The 24038-nt window shown below is 37.8% G+C and overlaps 1 pseudogene; it reads left to right on the top strand.

Annotated features, from left to right (window-relative positions):
* The first annotated feature begins 8826 nt into the window (after window positions 1-8826).
* LOC113310078 lies at window positions 8827-15155 on the top strand (annotated as a pseudogene).
* Window positions 15156-24038: the final 8883 nt, after the last annotated feature.

Here is a 24038-nt window from a genome sequence, read left to right as displayed (position 1 = left end):
TTCGAAGATTGACTTGTATTTGCTGAGACATCATATCCAATATTTCGGTTCTTCAACATAGTTTCTTTGTCAAAGATCTTTAACTTTCCTACAAGAGAGCTATGAGAAAGTATAGAAAGATCATTGGCTTCTATTATGACATGTTTCTTAGACTTGTATTTGGATGGTAACGATCTAAGAATCTTGCATACTATTTCCTTTTCAGGTATAGCCTTTCCAAGAGAGAAAGAGGCATTGACAATCTCAGAGAGTTTAGTGTTGAACTCCTCGAAGATATCGTTATCATCCATTTTAAGGTATTCCCATTCAGAAGAAAGAGAAAGAAGTCGTGCTTCTCTTTCGGAATCATTTCCTTCAATTACAGTCTCAAGAGTCCCATGCTTCCTTAGAAGTTTCACATGACAGAACATGATGTAGAAGATCATGACTTACTGCATGTATTATGGCATTCAATCCATCACAATTCTGCTTTGCAAGAGCTCTTTCTTCTTAAGTGTATAACGCTAAGCGTTTAAACTCGTTTTTCGAATATTCTTCTTTCGGTCGTTGATATCCGTCTTCGATTAATATCCAAGTATTAAAATCTCGAGATTGAAGAAAAATTCTCATAGCAGATTTCCATAATGGGTAATTTGTCCCATTAAATCTTGGTGGTACGTTAACTGAATCAGACATAGATTCAATTCTTATAGGTTGGATCGCACCAAACACAGATTGTTAGATCTTTCCGTGTTTGCATGCTCTGATACCAATTGAAAAGACGAGGGTACCCAAATACACCGCAACCTTTAAATTATCCACCTATAAGTCCTCTTACCTTAAGTGATTGTCTATGTACAAAGTCGAGACAATATTACAAATCGGTATTCACACTTTGCGTGATCGTCTTTGGATACGAGATCGAGACAATACAGTAATCAAAGTGTGATTACTTGATAATAGGTTCGGACTTAACCAAACTCTATAGGATCACTATCAAGTAATACGGATTTAACGTTTATGTGTTTTATTTTTAATTATAATAACAACAATTATAATTGCGGAAGGAAAAGTAAAAGACACGACAAGATTTTGTTAACGAGGAAACCACAAATGTAGAAAACCCCGGGACCAAGTCCAGAATTGAATACTCTCAGAATTAAGCCGCTATACAAAATCTAAACTAACTTCGTATAATTGAGACCAAGTAACTAAGCCTAGTTCACTTAGTTTCTTCAGTATCCCTGCGCTTCCGACATTCAATAAGTGCACGCACTGAAACAATTCCTTTAAATCGTATTCCAAACAGTAAAGGAACAACAAATCTGTTTGGTAACAACTCTCTTGATTCTTTCAGATGAAGATATCTCAAGTCATATGCAAAGGCTTTTCCGTTTAACTATAAACTCATTTGCCTGGTTAAATCAATCTATCCAACAACTACCGAAGTAGCCGAGTTTAGATTTGCAATCAATCAATCAATCAATATAGATTCCAACAAGAAACTATAAGGTGATGCCGATCTCGCACAACTAATCAATCGAATAAATCCGATTCTAGTTGGATCCCAGTCGATCAAGGTTTGTGCACATCCAAAGATATAGAAACCAAATAAGAAATCTTCTTTAATCTTCAATAAACACCTGCACAACACCACTTGAATCTCTTGTGATCAATCACACACATAACGAAGTCTGTTAACAATGGATTATCACAAGATGTCTTTAGATCTACAAACAGTTCTAAAGATCCCGTCGACACTTCGATCTAGTTTGAGTGAATCTTATATCAGAATAGAAGATACTCAAGAATAAACAAACTAGGTGCAATCAAAGTTCAACAACCGTTAGTCAATCAAATCAATCGAAAACTAAAATAAACTGCAATTATCTAGTTTCCCACCAATGGTACTCGTAGAGCTTCTTGATCCCACATAATTCTTTAAACGAGCGGTCGTAAGAGATTTCACCTAATTAGGGTACTTTCCTCTCCGGGTAGACGGCTCCACCAGAAACAACAAAAAGATGAAGTTTGCCTGGCTCTTAGGATAGTTTGCTAGAAATGCAAACTTGAGTATTTATAGACCAAGGATGTTTGGACACCAAGGAATTTCCAAAACCGAATATTCTCAAGATATGCAATAAATGCCCAAAATCGGTTTTCATAATTCCTGAAAATGTTTTGTCCAATATTTTCTAAATCTCTCAGTATAAAATCTCCAATTAGTAAATGCATATTACCAATTTTTATGTTCTAGAGATATGCATTTAATTGTTGGTAATTAAAGCATATAAAACTAACAACCTTAATTAAAAGATTCTTAATTTATTTCGGAAGGGGATCTCCTTGAGTTATTAAGGAATATCTTTGAACAATAAAAGATAAGAGTTACTGTTCATGTTCAAAGTATGTTGACATCTTTTCTTTGAAAATCCTCTTTCATATTTACAATCTTGGAATCGATTATACCACACTTCCAAACAAGTTTAGAATTGGTTCATCCGTATTCCAAGACAATTATGTGATTGATTAAATATCAATTCACTAATCATGGGTTCACAGTTTTACCAAACACAAGGATCGGTTCTACCTCAATATGGTTTGCTTGAACACACAAGTTACCAGGACCGGTTACGTCAATTACCAGGATCGGTTACGTCAATTACCAGGACCAGTTACCATATACTCATGGTATTACTTGTGATCGGTTACACAAGTCACCAGGATCGATTACACCAATTACCAGGATCGGTTACACCAATTACTATGACCGGTTAGACCAATTACAAAGATCGATTACACAACTCTTTTGTGGTCGGTCACACCAATTACAAAAATCAATCATACCATCTTAGGTGATTAATTAGGATCGGTTATACTAATAAAGTCATACCAAATCATAAGTCAGGCACTGTGATTAGTTATACCAAGATGCATAACATGTTATGATCGGTTCTACTAACTCACACATATTGGTAATCCAAAGATATGCAATGAATAACAATACCAATAAGCCTAGCGATTTCCCTTTCGATTCATAAAACAAGTTCATGAATGTACTTCCTTTAAACAAATGTAAACATTGTTTCCTAGGATGAAATCTTCACCTTTACCCATACACATAATCACAATAACATTCATACGATTATGTCGATGTCATATATACGAAGTTCAAAAAACAAGTGTTATACTTCGTATTCTAATTCCTTAACACTATGATCATGTGATCATGTCTCACTACTAGAGTATAATCATTCACAGCTTCACAGTTATATTTTCAATATAGTACGACTTGAAAGATACGTTAGGAATGAAACAGTTCAAGTCAATATTACTAACCTCAAGAGGAAGGATGATGTCGTCGTTGTAGCTTGTTACTTCTTTACATTCTTCAGGTCTTCGAGTAATACTTGTATATCTCATAATCCTAAACTTTCTAGTCTAACCTATACGAAGTTGTCTCTAGTACATAATCAAACGACTCTTAGATGAGTTTTGATTCACTAAAATATGACAACCAAACTTGACATACCAACGCTTGGTGGGTTCAACCGAGCTATGCTCTAACACTGGGAATTAGGAAAGGGTACAAATATTGATATATGGGATGATTTATAGATCCCAGACTAAAATTCCTATGCAGAGACCGGCTACTGTCAATCAAGACCTTAAGAAAGTTAGGGATCTGATAACTGGCCATAAAACGTGGGACTCGGTGAAACTGGCCAAGTGTTTTGATAAACAAACAATATAAAAGATTAAGAAAATTATAATACCAGTGGAGGACAAGTTGGACACTCCTATATGAACACTAAATGAGAAAGGTATGTTTTCAGTTAAATCTCTTTATAACCACTTAAACTCAGGTGGTAATGCTGATAAAAAATGGAGTATGATATGGAGTATGGAGACTACTCCAGCTATCAAAATCTTCATTTGGAAGGCAGCCCATTCCATACTTCCAGATAGTATGCGAGTCGCAGCCGTTATCCAAGATATAGAAACTTCATGTAAACTCTGTAACGAGAACCAGAAAACTCTTTCCCATCTTTTTTCTCCAATGCAATTACGTCTCTCAGCTATGGATGCACTTTAATTTTGATATGGATTTTATTAGAAATGGTAAAATTACTTTTCATGATTGGTTAACGGATTGCTTTGCCAATCCTCAAAGAGGAGAATATGATGTCGATTGACAAGTCTTATGTAGTACTACAATTTGGTTCATTTGGAAAGTAAGGTGCAATGTAGATTTCAAACGTGAAAGACAAAATAGTGCAATAACGACAAATAACATAATCAAGTTTATTAATAGTTATAGTACTGTAAATAGGCTTGCTCATAGTATAATGCATGATTTGTATTACAGCCCAAAAAATGACGACACATTACAGATTACCACTAGTCTTAGAAGTTGGACTGGCCAGACTAATACCATGATGGAAAAGAAAAAAAATGAATCTTACAATAAACATTTCCTTGGATATGATGGAGTCTACAACTCAAATTGCAATTGGCCTAACTTTATGTGATCTTACAGGTACAGTTAGAGAAGCTAGAGGGTTCCATGCTGACTTTACAACTAGAGAGGAGTTAGAAACCAGAGAGGAGTAAGAGAGGAGTTAGAAACCAGAAAGGAGTAAGAGAGGAGTAAGAAAAAGTTGGAGCGGATGCGGCTTTCCAATGGGCAACTCAGTAGACTGGTCACATGATTTTTTTTTTACAAGTGATTAGGAGCCAACCTTGCTACTGCTGATGGGAATGTATGCAAAAGATCGACAACATGGATATAAGATCAGTGAAGATTTTAGAAACAAGGAAAAATTTGGCATAAATTTTATAATCACAAATTTCAGCCTGGTGAGGAGAGAAAATATAATTTGGGCAGTAAAACTAGCTAAATTTTGTAACAAATATAAGATCAAATATAACTGGGTTGACCACAATCTTTGGGCGATTCCAACTTATCTAAACATTCATACTGGAATGAAAATGTAATGATGTATCGTAGTTCCAATCCTAGTTAGCAATTCGGGATTCGACAAATGTACGGAACGGAAAACGTACGAGTATTATACGGTTTTGTAAAACCCAAATTCGGTCCAAAATTCGGTCAACAGAACGTGATTCTTCAGTAATTCGGAACGACATATGTACGTATATAATTCGATTTATAAATGTGAGTTCGGCTCTGAAAATTCGGTATCTATATAATAAATAATTAATATTTATAAGATCATAGACTAATTTTTATGCATATATGTGAGTTATTTAAAGAAAAAATAAACTTAATATGATGATATTAATAATATATACAACATTAGTCATCAAAATTCACGAAACGAAAAAATTTGCGAATAACTTACTAACTAGGGTTCCAATTATGGAAGCGATGATACTTTCCCCCAATATATTGAGTTCCTCTTTTTCTAAAAAAAACACGTCATAACGTCCCTAGGCAAAATTCCCTGAGCAATACTTCCAACACGTAACAAGTCGAATCTTCATCAAGTAGATAAAAAAAATGAAAATCAGACTCGAATCCCAATAACGCACACTGATTACTATTTTTTTATTAAGGCGGCTTAATTGAGATTAGGTTAAAAAAATTAAATTAAAAGAACCAAACAAACAGACGCTCACGAAAGACAGGCACGAAAATGAAAGACTAATTGACTGGGTCTTTACTCGTTAGTTTTGTATCCGACCCGATCCTTATCTTCCGAAAAGTTTCTTTGTAATTTAAATATCCGAAAAAAAAAATAATATTTTCATTGTCAGGTGCATAATTAATTTTAGGTACCGTGACACTCATAATTATTTCCGTGACGCCCATAATTATATGAAATTATTAGAAATGTCAGCATGACGGATTATGCATCCGCATGACGGGTTATGCATCAGGGGTATAATTGACAACGCAACTTGGATATATAACATATCTAGAAATCCGCGCCTTGGAATTTTACAAATTTTATATCGTTGGAAATCTTTTTAAGAGAGCTACTCAACGAGTACAAACAACGATATCAAATTTTTGTTTTTCACGAAAAAATCGGAGGTGATCATCATTTTAGGCTAAATTTTCGAAAACTTGATACATAACCATTATGCAACCACCAAAAAAGATGCATAACATATTCTACAGACGCATAACGAATTATGCAACCATTTTCTCGACTGCATAATAAATTATGCATCTATAACAAGTTATGTAGCCATTGTTTTGGTTGATTTTAGTGCGTACATAAAAAATTGCATTATGCAGCCGTATTTTCGAACGCATAACAGGTTATGCATCAATTTTCTCGATGCATAAAAGATTATGCAACAATTTTCTCGATGCATAATGCATTATGCAGCCATATTTTCGGATGCATAACAGGTTATGCATCAATTTTCACGACTGCATAACATGTTATGCAGATATTATTATTAGTGCATGACAAGTTATGCAGTCTTTGTTTTTGTTGGTTTCGATAGTGACAAAAAAGTTGTTGCATAACATGCTATGCAACCGTTTTCTGGACTGCATAACAAGTTATGCAACAAATTTTGTAAATGCATAATAGGTTATGCATCCATTTGTACGACTGCATAACAGGTAATGCACATTTTCTCGACTGTGTAAGCGGTGTGGTAGGATATCTCTGGTAATGCTTAGTCATCCACTCCACCGCTATCATAACCGCCAGCAACACTAGCACTTACACTACCAATACCACCTCCTGCAATAACACTCTCTGCATCATCCAAGTTCCTTCCGACCAAACAAACTAAATTCTCTACAATCTCTGACATTGTCACCCTGAACCCTACTTCTGGCTGTAATGTTAGGTTGCCACAGTCATTATCACGCACACAGAAGACATCCAAATACAAGCAAGAAGGAATATATAGTTTTAAAAGCTGCATATATCCAAATAGCAACCATTTTCTTAAGAATTTCATAGGTGCTTCATATGGTTTTAAATCCAAATTCTCCATCTCAGTTGCAATTTTCATACCTCTTAAAGGTGCATGTATCCAAATTGATGATGATTCTCAATATTTATCCAACAAAGGAGTGTAAGAAAAAAACAGTAACACTTGCAATGAAATAGTGGGATCTGGGAAGCGAAATTAAAACCTTAAGCCGCGTACCCTCCCTTGAAAAACAACTTGGAGAAAGAGAGAACAAAAAAGAGTATTACTTTTGTTAACTTTTTAGATTTCATTAGAGGGACGACGACAAATATTTCAATTGATGACCACATAAATTTTACACATAGCGCAACAAAGATGCACCTCAAATATGCAATTACCACATGAAAACAATAGATAATATGTCGATATAAAAAGGCACCATATACTGTAATTAGGAATTTGCTCGAACAACATATGTGTATAGGATACAAGAACCAGAAAGAAGAAAAAAACTAGAAAAAAATTTGGTATACAAGTTTTAATGTATCTAAAGAATATAGAATAATGTAGTAAGCATAATTGGTCAATTATTAGCGCCTATTGTTACCAATTAATGATAAAACTCAAGTTTGAACCTAAAATATGCACCGGCTAAATTTATCATTTCATTATCCAAAATTTCACAAAAGTACTTCAACTCTAATCGCAATGCTACACTAAACCCGTAATATACTAATTACATTGTATTTCCAAACTCCAACTGATAAGGCTTAAGTTTCCAACAACTAATCATATGAATAGTACCATTCATACATAGCTAAACCATCTGAATCCACCATTCTTTGATTCTCAAACACACATAGCATACACAGACACACAAACACCCTGATAAAACCTAGGGGTTACAATATTCACACAAATTCAAGTGAATCACTATCTAATACAACTGAAATTTCATCAACAACAACAAATCTCATAAAAATTAAGGATTTCTGAATTAGGGTTTTTGAGAAATTAATTACCAGAGTTGGATGCATGTAAAAGGAATTTTTCGAACACCTACAATTCTGTTAGCAATCATTTTCTTCATCTTCAATTCCGTCTCCAATCGCTATTTTCCTTTCTTAGTTTCTCTGTTGTTAACGATGGTAATGACGAATGTTGGGATCTTCATGTATTTGTGGTGCGAGAGAAGATCAAAAACCGCTCTGCAATACAAAGATTTTTGGAAATTTCCTCTCTCTATCTCGTCTCCTTATAAAACATTAAGTTTAGAAAAATATGGGTTTCAGAGAATTTTTTTCCCAAAAATGGGTGCGCGCGTGAAGTTTCACGGCCGTGGGTTTGAGGGTGGGAAAAAACTGAAAAATGGGCGTGGTGGTAATTTTCACTTTAAATATTTAATACTCTATTTCCCATAGAGCCCAACGTAATACTGTCCACCCTTCACAAAACATCTCAGTCTTCCGTATATCCAGTTCGTTTATCATTTCCAAACATCATCAATCAAACGGTGTTTAGTGTATACAGAAGGACGACTGCACGGTCCATCATTTTCAGATAAAATGTTGAGACTATTTGTCCCACATTGTTGGGCAATCTAAGATCCCGTGGTTTATAATCTCTAAGATCATTGCCAATTGGTTTTGAGTTGGATGCCCGTATTCTAACATGGTATCAGAGCAGGCTATTTGCGACGAGTCATTAAACCGCGCCTTTACTCCGCGTCACCCGATTTAATTGTCCACGTGTTAGACCCAACGAGGCTACACGTGAGGGGCGTGTTGAGACTATTAATCCCACATTGTTGGACAATTTAAGATCCTTCGGTTTATAATCTCTAAGGACCTCTCCACTCATTGCCAATTGGTTTTAAGTTGAATGACAGTATTCTAACACAAAATCAATACAACTCCTTTTTATCGTACACTTTTTAATGCTTCAATCTCATCATCATCAGTATCACCAGTCTTCTCCCTCTTCCCCGCCATTTTCGGAATCTTTCCACTTCCCTGAGTTCTGAGTTGAAAGTTCAGCTACCTACCAGTCTAGATTTTGTAAATTATTTATCCACAATTTTGACTACTACTAGTAAACAAATTACCACGACTAACCCAATATTAATTTGATTTTCTGAACATTTCAAATCTTCAGTATTTGAGCTGAATTTTCCTGATTTTTGTAGCGTGAATGACTAAAACTTATTTTAATGTTTGAAACTGGATTTGGTCAATTCCGTGTATGTGTATATATCCTTTATTGAGTCGAAATCTAAGTTGGTTTACCAAGACTTTTAGATATGGGTATCATCAGAGTGGATGTAAATAAGATTACAAGCTTTTCACACTTTGTATTCGTTGTATCAACATTAGGATTTTCATGGCAAGTAAAATCTCAAGTACCCGGAGATCCCACGCAAACAAATGTGACTGAGATACTCCCACTAGTTACACAGCTTATGTACGAACGTGTATCTAATCTCACGGTTATCTTACAAGGCGAAGCTACTGATAATTTAGGTTTTTGCATCAAGGATCAGTAGGTCATTTTGTCCTCTTTTTTTCTTCTTCTCAAAGTTGTTTGTGATAGAATTGTAGTAGCCTTTTGTTTAATTTGTATTTTATGTATTCCAGGGAAGCAGATTGGAATGGTGCATTCAATTTTACTTCGGATCTTGATTTTTTATCTTCTTGCATTGAGAAAACAAAAGGTAAGATTGATACCCCTTCTTTCCCTTTTTTTTTTTTGCTGTATGAAAATCTGTATTGAAAGGAATACTTACGTAACTATGAATAGTGTTACCATTAGGAAACTGCTGCTTTGTAAGCCATGGTAGTCATTTGGTTTGTTTCTTGTGTTAAAGTATAATGTCTCGATGGTACTTGAAAAAATGCGTCTTGATACTTAAACCCGCAGTTTAATGTTGAGACTGCACAATAATTTACTGATAAAAAAAAATTGGTAAAAATGGGTACAAGTAACAATTGAGTAAGTCCTTCATCATGGTTTGCTAACTGGGGGATCATTGGGTGGTCAATCATTAGCTAACTGGATTGCCCCTATTGCAGGTCTAATCAGTTGAAGCTTACTTTTGTAGTTTAGTTTTTCTTCTACTGTTGGTCTATTTTAACAGTAATCATATACTTATATTAATTTTGCGATTCATATCTCATTTTTCATTCATATGGATCAACAGGAGATATTACGCAGCGCATATGTTCAGAAGCAGAGATAAAGTTATACTTCAGCAGATTCCTTGGATTACCCACGAAGCCTAATAAGAATTGTAACTTGACCTCTTGGAATCCTGGCTGTGAACCGGGATGGGCTTGTGGATTTGGCCTTGATAGTAATAATGATAATGTTGATCTAAGAGATTCAAGTGACATGCCTGCCAGAACTAGCGATTGTCATGCTTGTTGCGAGGGCTTCTTTTGCCCACGTGGTCTTACTTGTATGATACGTAAGTATGCGCTTTGTTGAACTTTTTCGTTAAAGATTGTGGCAAGTAAGGTTTGAGTATCATGCCTACAAACAAAACATCATCAAAGCAGTACGAATGACTCCAGTTTGCTACTGATAGTTTCATGTATTTTGTTTGTGAAAGTATTCTTTCTGCTTGATCAATTAAATTCAGATTTACTAACTTATGTAACCATTTTTAATTCTGTCGCTGAAGCTTGCCCGTTAGGTTCTTATTGTCCACTTGGGGATTTAAATACTACGACTGGCACGTGTGACCCGTAAGTTGATATTCTTGTTATTAAGCTTTCTTTATTCCATTTTATTCTTGCTGTAGTTCACTTAGCTAATACCTGGGCACAATGATTTGCAGATACCTTTACCAACTACCTCCTGGACACTCAAACCACACTTGTGGAGGAGCAGACTCATGGGCTGATATTAGGAGTAGTAGGGAGGTGTTCTGTCCAGCGGGATCATACTGTCCCTCTACTACCAAAAAATTACCTTGCAGTGACGGGTATTACTACCTAATTCTCAAACCTTGCAGGCATCCGTTTCTTTGTCCGTCTATGTTTTTGTTGCACATGATTTACATCTGAAATATTGAATGTTTTGATTTAGTTGCTTCAAGAGTTTGATCTCTCCACTTGTTTAATTTCTTGTAAGTAATATTGTTATATTGCTTTCTGACTCCATTTAGTCTCATTGCGCAGACATTACTGCCGTACAGGTTCTACATATGAAAAAAGTAAGTTATTCTAACCATGCTTGGAAATGTTTGTTTGTAACACATTGCCAGAAGGATTAACATTGTTTGTTAGCTTCTTCATACTTGCTGATTGTCTGTTGTTATACCCCTAGACTTGAGAGTTATTGAATTCCCAAAATCTAGCACTTAAACAAATCTTCAAATAAATGAGAAATTATGCTCTGGGAAACTCACCTAGGAAGCGCTTGCTGCTTGTTAGCGCTCCTCATACATACCCTTAAAATACAGTATTGCTGGTCCCACATATCTCAAATTCTTTAGTTTACATAAATTCAGGCTGGAACTAAAGGATTTCACTTGACATGTTTGACCGTGCCTCACTGCAGAGTGCTTTAAGTTGACTTCTTGTGACCCGAACGCTGCAAGTCAGAATCTCCATTTACACGGTGCTTTTCTTATAGTAAGTGTTAATAAACCAACTCATAGGTCTTTCTCAATATTATAAAGACTACATACTTTTACTTTGAAGATTTTATCCTGTAATTCCAACCGATAAATACTGACACCTCAGTTAACAATTTAGGCTGCAATAAGCGCTTTATTGCTTATTATGTACAATTGCTCTGATCAAGTTCTCGCCATACGCGAAAGAAGACGCCAGATCCAGAGAAGCTGCCGCACAGAGTGTCCAAAGAACTGCACAGGCACGTGAAAGGTGGAAGGTCGCAAGAGATATCGCTAAGAAGCATGCACTTGGACTGCAAAAATCATTTTCACGGACATTTTCTCATCAGAAGACTGCCAGACAACCAGAGGAAATGATAATCTGGGTAATGCTAGAACTGAACAGACGGGGATTCTTTCCCACCATCTAAAGCAGCAAGGAAGGAACCAAGAAAATACAATATTGATGGGGATTATGAAAGTAGTGAAGGCTTTAATTCGGATAGTAGTAAAAAATCTGCGCCGAAGGGGAAGGATATGCACACGGATAGCCAAATTTTCAGATATGCGTATGGGAAAATTGAGAAGGAGAAAGCTCTGCAACAAGAAAACAAGAGCTTGACCTTTTCTAAAATAATTAATATGGCTACAGAGACAGAGATAACGACTAGACCGATGATTGAGGTTGCTTTCAAAGACCTAACACTTACTTTAAAAGGGAAAAACAAACATCTCATGAGATGTGTTACTGGGAAAATCATGCCTGGTCATGTTTCTGCTGTCATGGGTCCATCTGGAGCTGGAAAAACAACATTTCTTAACGCTTTGGCTGGAAAGGCTACGGGATGCACAATGACTGGTCATATTCTTATTAACGGAAAGAATGAATCCATCCACTCGTATAAGAAAATTATCGGTTTTGTGCCACAAGATGATATTGTGCATGGAAATTTGACTGTAGAGGAGAATCTCCAGTTTAGTGCCAAGTGCAGGTAAGCCACGTGTAGCTACTCTTGTATTTAAAAAGCTGTTTGCCTTACTCAAAATTGTACGGCCCAATTCAAGTTTCTAATTGTTGTGCTATACTTCATGTAAGTGTGCATTTATTGCCTGACCAAATTTGTAAATTTTCTGATTATTGGAGGCTATCGGCTAACATGCCAAAAGCGGAAAGGGTTCTGGTTATTGAAAGAGTTATCGACTCTTTGGGGCTACAACAAGTAAGAGATTCCTTGGTTGGAACTGTAGAGAAGCGGGGGATTTCCGGAGGTCAGAGGAAACGAGTAAATGTTGGAATGGAAATGGTTATGGAACCTTCACTGCTGATCTTAGATGAACCAACATCTGGTTTAGACAGTTCATCTTCCCAGTTGCTTCTAAGAGCACTTCGCCGGGAGGCTCTCGAAGGGGTGAACATCTGTACTGTAGTTCACCAACCCAGGTAACCATTACAATTCACTTTTTGAAATACTGGTTATTCTTGTTTTTTGGTTTTGCTTTCCTTCTGTTTGTTCAAATATCCTCATGGTCTTTAGCGATGGTAATAACCAACTGCAGCTACAGCCTGTTCAAGATGTTTGATGATCTAATACTACTCGCAAAAGGTGGTCTAATCGTTTACCATGGGCCAGTGAAGAAGGTCGAAGAGTATTTTGCAGGCCTTGGGATCATAGTTCCTGATCGAGTTAATCCACCAGATCACTTTATTGACATTTTGGAGGGTATAGTGCCGTGCACAAGCACAAATATGAAGCAGCTTCCAGTCAGATGGATGCTTAACAAAGGATACAAGATACCCCTTGATATGCAGGTCGAAGCTGCTGATGTTGCTTCTTCATCCAGGGCTCCAGACACAAGTAATGACCCAGAATGCGATGGTGTTGTAGCTGGAAGTGAAGATAAATCTTTTGCTGAAGATTTATGGGAGGATGTTAGGAGTAGTGTTGAGCTCCGCCGGGACAATGTACATCTAAATTTCCTCAAGTCTAAGGACTTGTCCAAGCGCCAAACTCCTGGTGTACTTAAACAGTACAAATACTATCTTGGGAGGTGAGTACTGAACCTCCATCATACTCCAATTTGTACAAATCATCCGTTTGATTTCATGTGGAAGAGAACAAATATCTGCTTATTTTGCCCGTTAGAGAATTTGGAGCGAGAATGGGACTGTGCCATTTGATTTAATTTTAATTTATCTAGTTCTCATTTCTTAATCCGTATAGGTATTTTATTTTGCTTCAGGGTTGGCAAACAAAGACTAAGAGAATCTAAAATACAAGCAGTGGATTTTCTAATCTTATTACTTGCTGGAGCCTGTTTAGGATCACTTGCTAAAGTGAGTGATGAGAATTTTGGGGCTGCAGGTTACACCTACACAATAATAGCAGTGTGTAAGTAACGATCTATTATTAAGTTCCCCTGAAATTCAACTTTCTCTGTTGAAACCACAGATTTTCACATTAAATATCTGTTCGAAATTGCTGGCTCGCAGCTCTTCTATGCAAGATTGCTGCTTTGAGATCATTTTCAGTGGATAAGCTAATTTACTGGAGAGAAAGTAGTTCAGGCATGAGCAGTTTGGCGTATTTTCTCTCGAAGGATACAGTTGATCTTTTTAATACCCTTGTAAAGCCCGTGGTCTATCTCTCCATGTTTTATTTTTTCAACAGTCCTAGGTCTTTGTTCCTGGATAACTACATTGTTCTGGTCTGTCTTGTGTACTGCGTGACTGGTATTGCCTACGCATTTGCCATCTTTCTTGAACCTGGTTCGGCTCAGCTGGTATGTATTTGCTCTGAATATGTCTACAGACGTCTAGATATTAATCTCCCTATATCTTTTATTTCAAGTTCCAGTGACAAGGTTTTCTCTTTTCTCTTCCAGTGGTCAGTTCTCCTTCCTGTTGTTTTAACTCTCGTTTCGACTCAGCAAACAACTGGAATTGTTAAGTTCATAGCAAATTTATGCTATCCGAAGTGGGCTTTGCAAGCATTTATCATAGCAAATGCAGAAAGGTTTGAAAATACTCTTCTAATTGCTTCGTGTGTTTACTAATGTGCCTGATCAGGACTGATTTATTATGTTTGTTACTAATGTTTTGTTACTCGACAGGTATTCTGGAGTTTGGTTGATTACACGCTGCGGTTCGCTCATGAGAACGGGCTATGATCTACGCAATTGGAACCGTTGTATATCCGTCCTTATCCTATACGGTGTAGGTAGTCGCATGTTGGCGTACCTCTTGATGGTGACTTTCAAAAAGAAATAGATCAAGAATTTAGTTCTTTATTGTTTGTCCTATACTTTTATAGGCCAAAAACAATGATACAAAAAAGAAAGGAAAGAGACGAGAAATATAGTCTGCTGTTGTAACATACACCCCATTCTAGAGTGCTGGTTATTATTACGATACCAGTGGTCAGCCTAGTAATTAGAAATTCGCAGTTTGACGCATGAAGTATGTGGATAACGCTCTAACCATACCATGATGTATTTTAGGACGCAACCATTTAGAATGGTTAAAACACCCATTCTTTGACTGTAAGTATAAATTTTGTGAGTTGCCATTTTCTTCTTTGCTCTTGCGCTACTAGATCACAGAAGATCTAGCACTTTAATAATCAACATGTGGAAATTGACGACATCCAATCAATATGTTCAATTGTTTTTATTTACCAAGTGTTTTTGCACGACCATTTACACTTTTTCTTTTGGTTACGGTACCAACTTTTCTTCCCTTCACTCATAAGTCCAAAGTAACGGGAATAAGACTGGGTCTTATGGAGATGCCCAACCTCTTCCCAATTGTCTTTCCACGTAAGTTTGGGAAGAGCCCTAAGAGAAAAACAGACAACGATTATCCATTTTCTAATTAGTTGGGTCCACCAAATCCTAAAACACCACTTATTTCGGTGTTTGTCCCACTAAATTTCCCTACAACGGATTATGATTATTGTCACAGGTTCGCAACACCCAAATGCAAAACCAACTCTGACAATGACAACTATGCTCCACATCACAATTTCAGCCAACTCGCACTTAGCCAATACTTCAACTTCTTGACTAATTCTCTATTCAGCCCATACTAAATAGAGGTTCTGCTCACAAATCTTGCAAGCTTTTAACCAAATACACACACTCCGCTTGATGCATAAACATAAGCCAAAACAAGGGACAAATGCACCAACAGAACTTAGCTTTAAACTAGGTCGTAGCCTTTTTATTTATTGCACACTTAGGATTACAAACTCTTCTTGTTCCGGATTACCCAATCCCTTCACAAGATCAGGCTTATATCGCCTTACAAAAGTTATTTACAAGTAACTGTCAGGCAGTTACAGATTTACTTTTTGCCAGGCGGTTAGCCAACTGTGCCAACTGGCGCCACTACTCTCTAAAGCTAGCCAAACAAGTCCTAGCCTTCAGTTATGCATAAAACAACTCAACTTTCGTGTAACTTACTCGAAACTGTCAAGGCCATGTGCCCCACACATGTCATCCAGCCTTGTTGCATAATGATTGCGTCTGCCAGCCCGAGTGACGCAATCATTGTGAAACACCATTCTCCCAATGATGCAAGTGTGCTAATGCAAGTCTTGCTTGCATGCCTGCATGCCTCATGCATACAGTTTACTATCCAAACTCATTTGGCATCTCTTGATGCTAATCTCGCATCTTTGGACATGTCCAAACCCTGTTTGGCACATGCCATCGTCTAGCTGCAATTCAGACATGCACTCCGCATATCTGACACTTTGGCCAAGCCACTGATAATGCGCCACAGTATCGCATTTTTACTTGGCCACTTGACAGCCATGTCATAGACCTCCCCCACCAGCTGAACTCGACGCCCTCGTCGATTCCTTTTGCTGTAGGTAAGCTTGAATTTGTTCTTCAAATTTCCACAATGTAGTATCCTTCTCCCAAGAAGCTTCGGAGTATGGCAATCCTTGCCACTTAATCAGAAAATAAGTTCTCATATTCTTCTTACTTTGCCCCATAACTCGATCATCAAGTATCGCTTCAACTTGTTTGTCGAATTGTGATCTGATTACTGGTGGTGCACGCTTCGCTTGTAGTCTCGAAGTGTCCAGCAAATCAGGATGGTACTTCTTTAAGAAGCTGACATGAAAAGTGGGGTGCACTTTCAACCTTTCCGGAAACTCAAGTCTGTAAGCCACCTTACCAACTATTTTCATCACTTTAAAGGGACTATCATATCTTGGAATCAGACCTCTATGCACTGTCTTGCTAGAAATCTTCTTCCAAATTTGGGGCGTTAGATTTAGCAGCACCATGTCTCCCACCTCAAATTCCACATCTCTGCGATGCAAATCAGCATACTTCTTCATTCGTCTTTGACCCTTGGATAAACTATCACGCGCCTGCTCAGTCATCTCTGTCTTTGACCTTGCATAACGATAAGCTACTGGACAGGAACCTTGCTTCTTATCCCTTGTCACCTCATGATGGGTTAATGATTGCTGGCCTGTTTCTAACTCGAAAAGAACTCAGCTCCGTTGCTGAACTCTTGTGCAAATTGTAACAAAATTGGGCCGTATCCATCAACGCCACCCAATTTCCCTGTTTTGCCGTCACATAATGACGCAAGTACTCTTCTAGCAATGCCTATATCCGCTCCGTCTGACCATCGGTTTGGGCGTGATTGCTAGTAGAAAACTTTATTTCGGAACCAAGCATTCCAAACAAGGCGGTCCAAAACCTGCCTATAAACCGTGAGTCTCTATCACTCACAATATCTCGAGGAAGTCCCCAATACTTCACTACATTCTTGAAGAACAGATCCGCTGCAACGTCTGCATTAAAAGAATGGGGACAAGGAATGAATGTAGCATACTTCGAAAAGCGATCAACGACGACCATTATCGAGCTAAAGCCTTGAACCTTTGGCAGCCTGTTAATAAATTCCATCGACAAGCATTTCCATGGCTTGTCTGGAATCGGCAAAGGTTGTAGCAATCCTATTACGTTTCTCCTTTCCGTCTTATCCAATTGACACACTAAGCATGTCTTCACATACAACTCAACATCTTATTCCATCTTAGGCCAGTAATAGGAACGAGCTATCAAAGCATGCGTTCGTTCCGTGCCTGGATGACCAGCCCAAACGGAATCATGCGTCTCTCGCAAAAGTTCCCTTCTCAGTCCACCTGAATGAGGTACATAAATTCTTCCTCCTTTGGCGTAAATGATTCCATCATCTAGCCAGTATCGACGAACGATCTCATCACTGATCTGCTTCATTAGGCGCACACATGCCTGATCATTATTCGTCTCTTCTTTGATTCGAGGCAACAACTCTGCCTCAATCGTGGTCAGTGGCGCAACATATTCTGCCACCAACTTTCTGCTTAACGCATCTGGCACAAAATTTAGCCTTCCTGGCTTATGCTCGAACTTGTAGTCGAACTCGCTCAAAAAGTCAAGCCACCTTGCTTGTTTTGGCGATAATTTCTTCTGGATGGAAAAGAACATAATGACCACATTATCCGTCCTTATGATGAAATAAGTTCCCAACAAATAATGGCGCCACGTTCTTAGGCAATGTATCACTTCCAACATCTCTTTCTCATGCACAGTGTATCTCCCTTCAGCATCATTAAGCTTACGACTCTCGTAAGCCACTGGATGGCCATCTTGCACCAAGAATCCCCCTAGAGCCATATCTGAAGCATCAGTGTGCACTTCAAATGGTATATCGAAGCTAGGCAAGCGAAGAACTGGTTCTGTCGAGATCGCTTCCTGTTAGAGCACTGCTCGGTCAAACTCGCATGCGTTGCTATCTCAAGCATGTTTGTCAATGTTAGTGATCAAAAATATAAGTCTTGATTTCTAGTCTCTTATAGCTAAGTATCGGACTAGGATAGTAAGTGTAGTTGAGCTCAAGGACTTCATGGCGATTCATCATACAAGTAGAAGATCTACTCAAGGAACCGGTGGAACTTCTCGACAAAAAGGTATGTGGAGACTTGAACTTATCTGTCACTCAAAAGTCTATCTATTCTATCTCATACTCTTTGAGACAAAAGTCGTATGCTATACATATAGACTAGATTATACACATTTGATATTTCGATCCGAGTATACCCCGCCTATCTATATCTCGAAATATGTGTTGGTAAACTTTTCGCTTCGACCAAGTTTATCTTTACCTAGTGACGAAAGTCATGAATGTTTCAATAACTTTGGAATTCATGGTAGACATACCAAGTATGCATAAAATCTTTTAAAATCAAAATTCAGGGGTTTAAGTTCGCAAACCCAGTTTGCAAACTGCTCAAAGTCATGAAAATTCGTTTGCAAACCCGTATGCATACTTGCCTGCAGACGTCGATATTCGGTAAACTTGTTTTGGCCGTAATTTCTTCGTCCGAACTCGGAATGACCTCACTATTTTTTCATTCTCTTTCTTTTTGAATTCTCTTCAAAATGGAGATGAAAAACCTTGAATTTGGATGAGTTAAGATTGATATTTGTCCTGTCTATTGTTTTTGAGTGTTTTGCTCCATTTCGTCGCACTTGCTCCACTTCTCCTGGACTTGGGAACTTGGATTCTTGGAGTACTACTCTTCTAAGCTAATTTGTAGCTTTTACAAGAATGTTGTTGGTGAATCACAAAGAAGGAAGTTCAAGAATGAGAAGTAGTACGCATTGTTATGGGATTCTTGAATGTTCACAATCATCCTTTGTGAACTATGGTGCATGGTCGTTATTGACTTTGTATGTTCTTCTTTGCTAAGAAAATCCTTTTATACGCCTGCGGTAGCTATTCTTGGTGTAAATCCGGGCGAAAAAGATTGATTCTACCCTTTAAGGACAAATCATCTTATATGTGCATTACGAGTTTGTCTTGATGCCTAGTAAATCTTCTATTTTTCTTGTTTTGTTTAGAAGAATAACTAGAGTTTGGAATAGCAATTATTGTGAGTGAACATAACTATGTCCAACGTTTTCATCTTCATGTTATTAGATTTATTGGTTTAAATTCTAAAACTATTTGAAGGATGATGTTTTGCAGTATTTAATCTTTATGATTTGTTATATTGCAACTTGTTATGGGATATTGGTGTTTACGTCCGTGGACTATGTTGTCCCATATTTTGTCAAAAGTAAAGTCGTTCATGATTGATATTCATTTATTGGTTTAGGAATGAATAGACTTTTGACATTTACAAAGGTTAAGCCTATATTGTCAATCTTTGACGGAAGATAGGTTAAGATCTTTTGTATCCAAGGATTATTGCTATTATATATGCTTGTGCAAAAGAATGAATCCTTGTGTATTCCACGGTATTGATCTTCATTGATCCATCTTTTTGTATTACCGAGAGGATCCATAATGTATCTTATGTTGAGCACGATACAACCAAGTTGATTATTTTTTATTAGCTTTGTTGGTTGTTCCGTGAGATACTTTATGTTGAGCATTTAGAACTAAATTAATCATCTTATTGGTTATTTAGTTATTACTCCACAAGTTCTCTTGTGTTGAGTATATGACCGATTAAGCCAATCAGTCTCTTGTATGGTTATCTTAGTCGTTGCTCCGTAAGTTTACTTATGTTGAGAACAATGCATTAAATTGATCACTTTTGTGTTTAATTTGATTATGTATTCCGATTAAATTATTCATGGGTTTACTTATGAATAATTTGATTGAGTTTTGGAAATAAAAATAATTCTCATGGTTTTGTTGTCCAATAAAAATCCTTGGTTTCTTTTGAAATTAAGGTCGCTCGTTGTTGTTCTTTCGGGAGTGACATCAAATGGGGGAGAGTTATTTTGAACTTGTGCTTAATGGACATATCTTGAGGGGTGTGCGGCTGTGGAATTTTAGAGGGGCTATCTTGTATCTTTAAACTCCTTGATGAATGTTGTTAGCTTCGACTATATGATTGCATCTAAATAAGATGATGTGTGTTTCTTTCTCTCAGTCATGAAATGTCTCTTACGGAAATTTCATTATGATCTCGTTCTTGTACCTTTGCCAATTTTATTGACAAAAGGGGGAGAATTAATATGTAGTTCATACTACAAATACATATGGTTTTCAGATCATTGTGTAAGGGGGAGTGGTTTTCATGTGAGATGGAGTATTGACTAAGGGGGAGTGATACTGTGACGGACCGGAAAATTACGCCTTTGGTGCGTTACCCCGTAGGCCGTAACTTCCCCGACGCGCCATGATGAAGCTACGATCCGGGCCTCAAAGCTAGGAAAATACACGTCCATTTTCCCTTGCAAGCATGCTCGTTGAGCATGATACAACTAACTTAGCTTCCACACCTTTCCAACTTACCCTTGTTCCGCGAAGGGTTTATTAAGAAAAAAAAAACTTTCCTAAAACTGCAAAAACGGCCCTTTGAGGCCCTAAACGATGGAATTTGGCTAAATTCTGGTGACCATGTGGATTTATAGATCAACATGTCTTGATCTATGGGTCGTTTCCCATCAAAATGGACTCCTCTTGAGCTAAATTACGACACTCGGGTTTTTAGCCTATGTCGAACGCCTTGATAGGAAGTATGAGCATCCAGTGAATGGAATGCAACTTGCCTCATCAAGCTTGGCCACAATCATCTCTTGCGTCGAGCTACCAAGCCAGATGATATGAGAGGCCAGAATGTCGCAATCATCTCACAGTTAGATGATATGAGCGACACAGTGCTGGACCGGCAATGCTACAAGTCATTGCGGCTTCATACGCACCCTTCCGTACTCTAAAGGGATCAAGCACAGACCGTAGTTCATCAAAGAAGGGACAGAAACTTAACCCAACTCGTTTGCGAGGCCGTGGCCAAGTAATAAAGGTAATGGCCTAGTCCGTATAGGCCGTTCCGTCAAAAATGCATCCAAGTGATGCATGTTTGGTCCGCAATATGACATAAGGATGCCTAAGCATCAAATGCCCTCTTCGCGAGGCTACACAACTATAAATGAGCCTTAGGCATCATTTATACTCTTCCGGATAAGCTATGAAGCTTACATGGTGCATAGTCCGCATAGGCACCATCAACCAACTGCCCCTCCCTATATATGTTAATTTGACATTTTTAAAACTCAAATTGGGGGAGCAAAAATCATTCATCAACTCCCCAGTCCATGATGGTTGCACCTTACCATTCTGGCCAACTGCGATGTACGACCGTAATGGCTGTACATTCAATTCTGGCTCACATGCCAGTTTTATTGTCCGGCCATGACGGCTGAACATTTACTGAGCCATGTCCCGTGAAGGGCCGTGATGACTGTACTTCCGTCTTTGGCCCATAGGCCACTCCAATGTCCATCCGTGATGGCTGTACATCTCTAAGGCTATCTCACCTGGTGCATGGTATGTATGTGCACCTTCAACCAAGTACCCCTCCCTATATATGTTAACTTAACATTTTTACAACTTTGATTAGGGGAGGAAAAATCATTCATCAACTCCCCACTTTTACTATTCATGGTCGTTGCCATATACCCGGCCATGTTGGCTGTCCATCCATGTTGGCCGTCCGCTGTCCAACCCGAAGTCCGGCCATGTTGGTCGACCGCTGCCAACCCGATGTCCAGCCATGTTGGCCGTCCGCTTCCAACCCGATGTCCAGCCATGTTGTCTGTCAGCTGCCAACCCGTTGTCCAGCCATGTTAGCTGTCCGCTGCCAACCCGATGTGTATCCATGTTGGCTGAACATTGTCAACGTATTGGCCAAGGGCCAATGTTCCTTTTCCTACGCAACAGAAGATTTGGATGAAGCTTCATCTCAGGCCATGGCGCATCTTTTAGCATGCGCCATGCTGAAAACACAGGGTGTTACAGATATATATCACCATAGTATTATTGTTGAAGTTGTGATACAATTGAACTTCGACACCGTGTAATAATACTATGACACTTTATAACAATGATCGAGACCGATGCTTTCTCATTGTTATAGCTACGGATCTTCAACAACGATGGTGCTAAACTTACAACCTTTGGGATCATTTGAGTACTTGGAAATGACGAAGATTTCGAGGAATGTTGAAGATTAGACATGTGGAATAGGAGCTACCAAAGTTTCATTATCTTTTTTGTATTCCATATATATTAATAGTTTTGTCACAACATATTATTTCTTTATTAGTTTTTGACTCAATCTTTATAAAGCATACTAGTTATCTAATTGGAAGATTTTGTGATGCTTTGTTCGCAGGTTGATTGAATGATGCTGTGTTCTGAGATCAAAAATTAAGGTTGGAGAACAAAGCAACAACCATTAGGTCCCTTAGCAGCTGCAAGATTCGTAAGTTTATGTAGTATCTCCTTATAGTGATTTAAGTTGGAAGAACTTAGGAATTTCGTAACTTTCCATGAACTGAACTTAGGAACCAAATATGTTTCTATGTGTCCACTAGTTTATTGTGATACTTAGAATACATTTGTATCAAATACTCTTACTTTTTGTTAACATCAATTGAAGAATCCATTTTTCATAATATGATACAGTTTTGTATGTTGAATGAATGAATCATAGTTTGTATATCTGTGGAAATGATGAATATGGGGAACTGCAGGGGGGAAATGGATTTTGACCAGGTCAATGAAGACTTGACCTTTTTCTTTTTATGTTGCAAAATATTAGCAACGTCTTTGATCTGTTGCTAAATTAAAACCAGAACCAATAAATTAGAACCAGAACCAATAACATTAAGTTTCGGGTAGGGGTATTCCTGTAATTAGCACCAGCTTAGCAACGGCAGACCTCGGTTGCGAATAATCAAAATCCCAACGGCACGTGCCGTTACGAATCCCTGTTGCTGACCGAGAGTCGCAACGGAGTTTATGCTGTTGCGAAAAATGCAACACGGTGTTTTGCAACAGGGATTTGTCGTTGCGACCCCAATCAGCAACGGCCAGAGTCCGTTGCGAATCCCTTAAAATGGTGTAGTGTAGGATCAGTTCCCCTTTACCCTGATTCGGTCATACACAAATCACAAACTCGATCATACCATCTCAGGTGATTACTTAAGATCGGTTTCACTAATAAAAGTCGTACCAATACATAAGTCAAGCCTTTGTGAATAGTTTTACCAAGAACACAAACAAGTCATGAGCGGTTATACTAAATCACACATATTGGTTGTTCACAAGATATGCAATGAATAACAATACCAATAACGCATGGCTATTTCCTTTTCGATTCATAAATAAGTTTATGAACTAACTTCCTTAAAACACATGTAAAACATTGTTTCCTAAGATGAAATCCTCACCTCATACCCATACATAATCACAATAGCATTTAAACGATTATGTCGATGTCTTATCTACATAGTTTAATGGTTAATAAACTTCATATTGTATTCCTTAATACTATGTCTATCTAGAGTGTTCATGCGTCGCAGTTTTGTTTTTAATATGCACGACTTGAAAGATATGTTAGGGAATGAAACAGTTCAAGTCAAATATCACTAACCTCAAGTGGAAGGATGATGTTGTCGTTGTAGCTTCTTACTTCTTCACTTCTTCAAGTCTTCGCAATACATG

The sequence above is a fragment of the Papaver somniferum genome, chromosome 9, assembly GCF_003573695.1.
Source record: "Papaver somniferum cultivar HN1 chromosome 9, ASM357369v1, whole genome shotgun sequence".
In the NCBI taxonomy this organism is placed as follows: Eukaryota; Viridiplantae; Streptophyta; class Magnoliopsida; order Ranunculales; family Papaveraceae; genus Papaver; species Papaver somniferum.
This window is presented reverse-complemented; position numbering and strand designations above follow the sequence as displayed.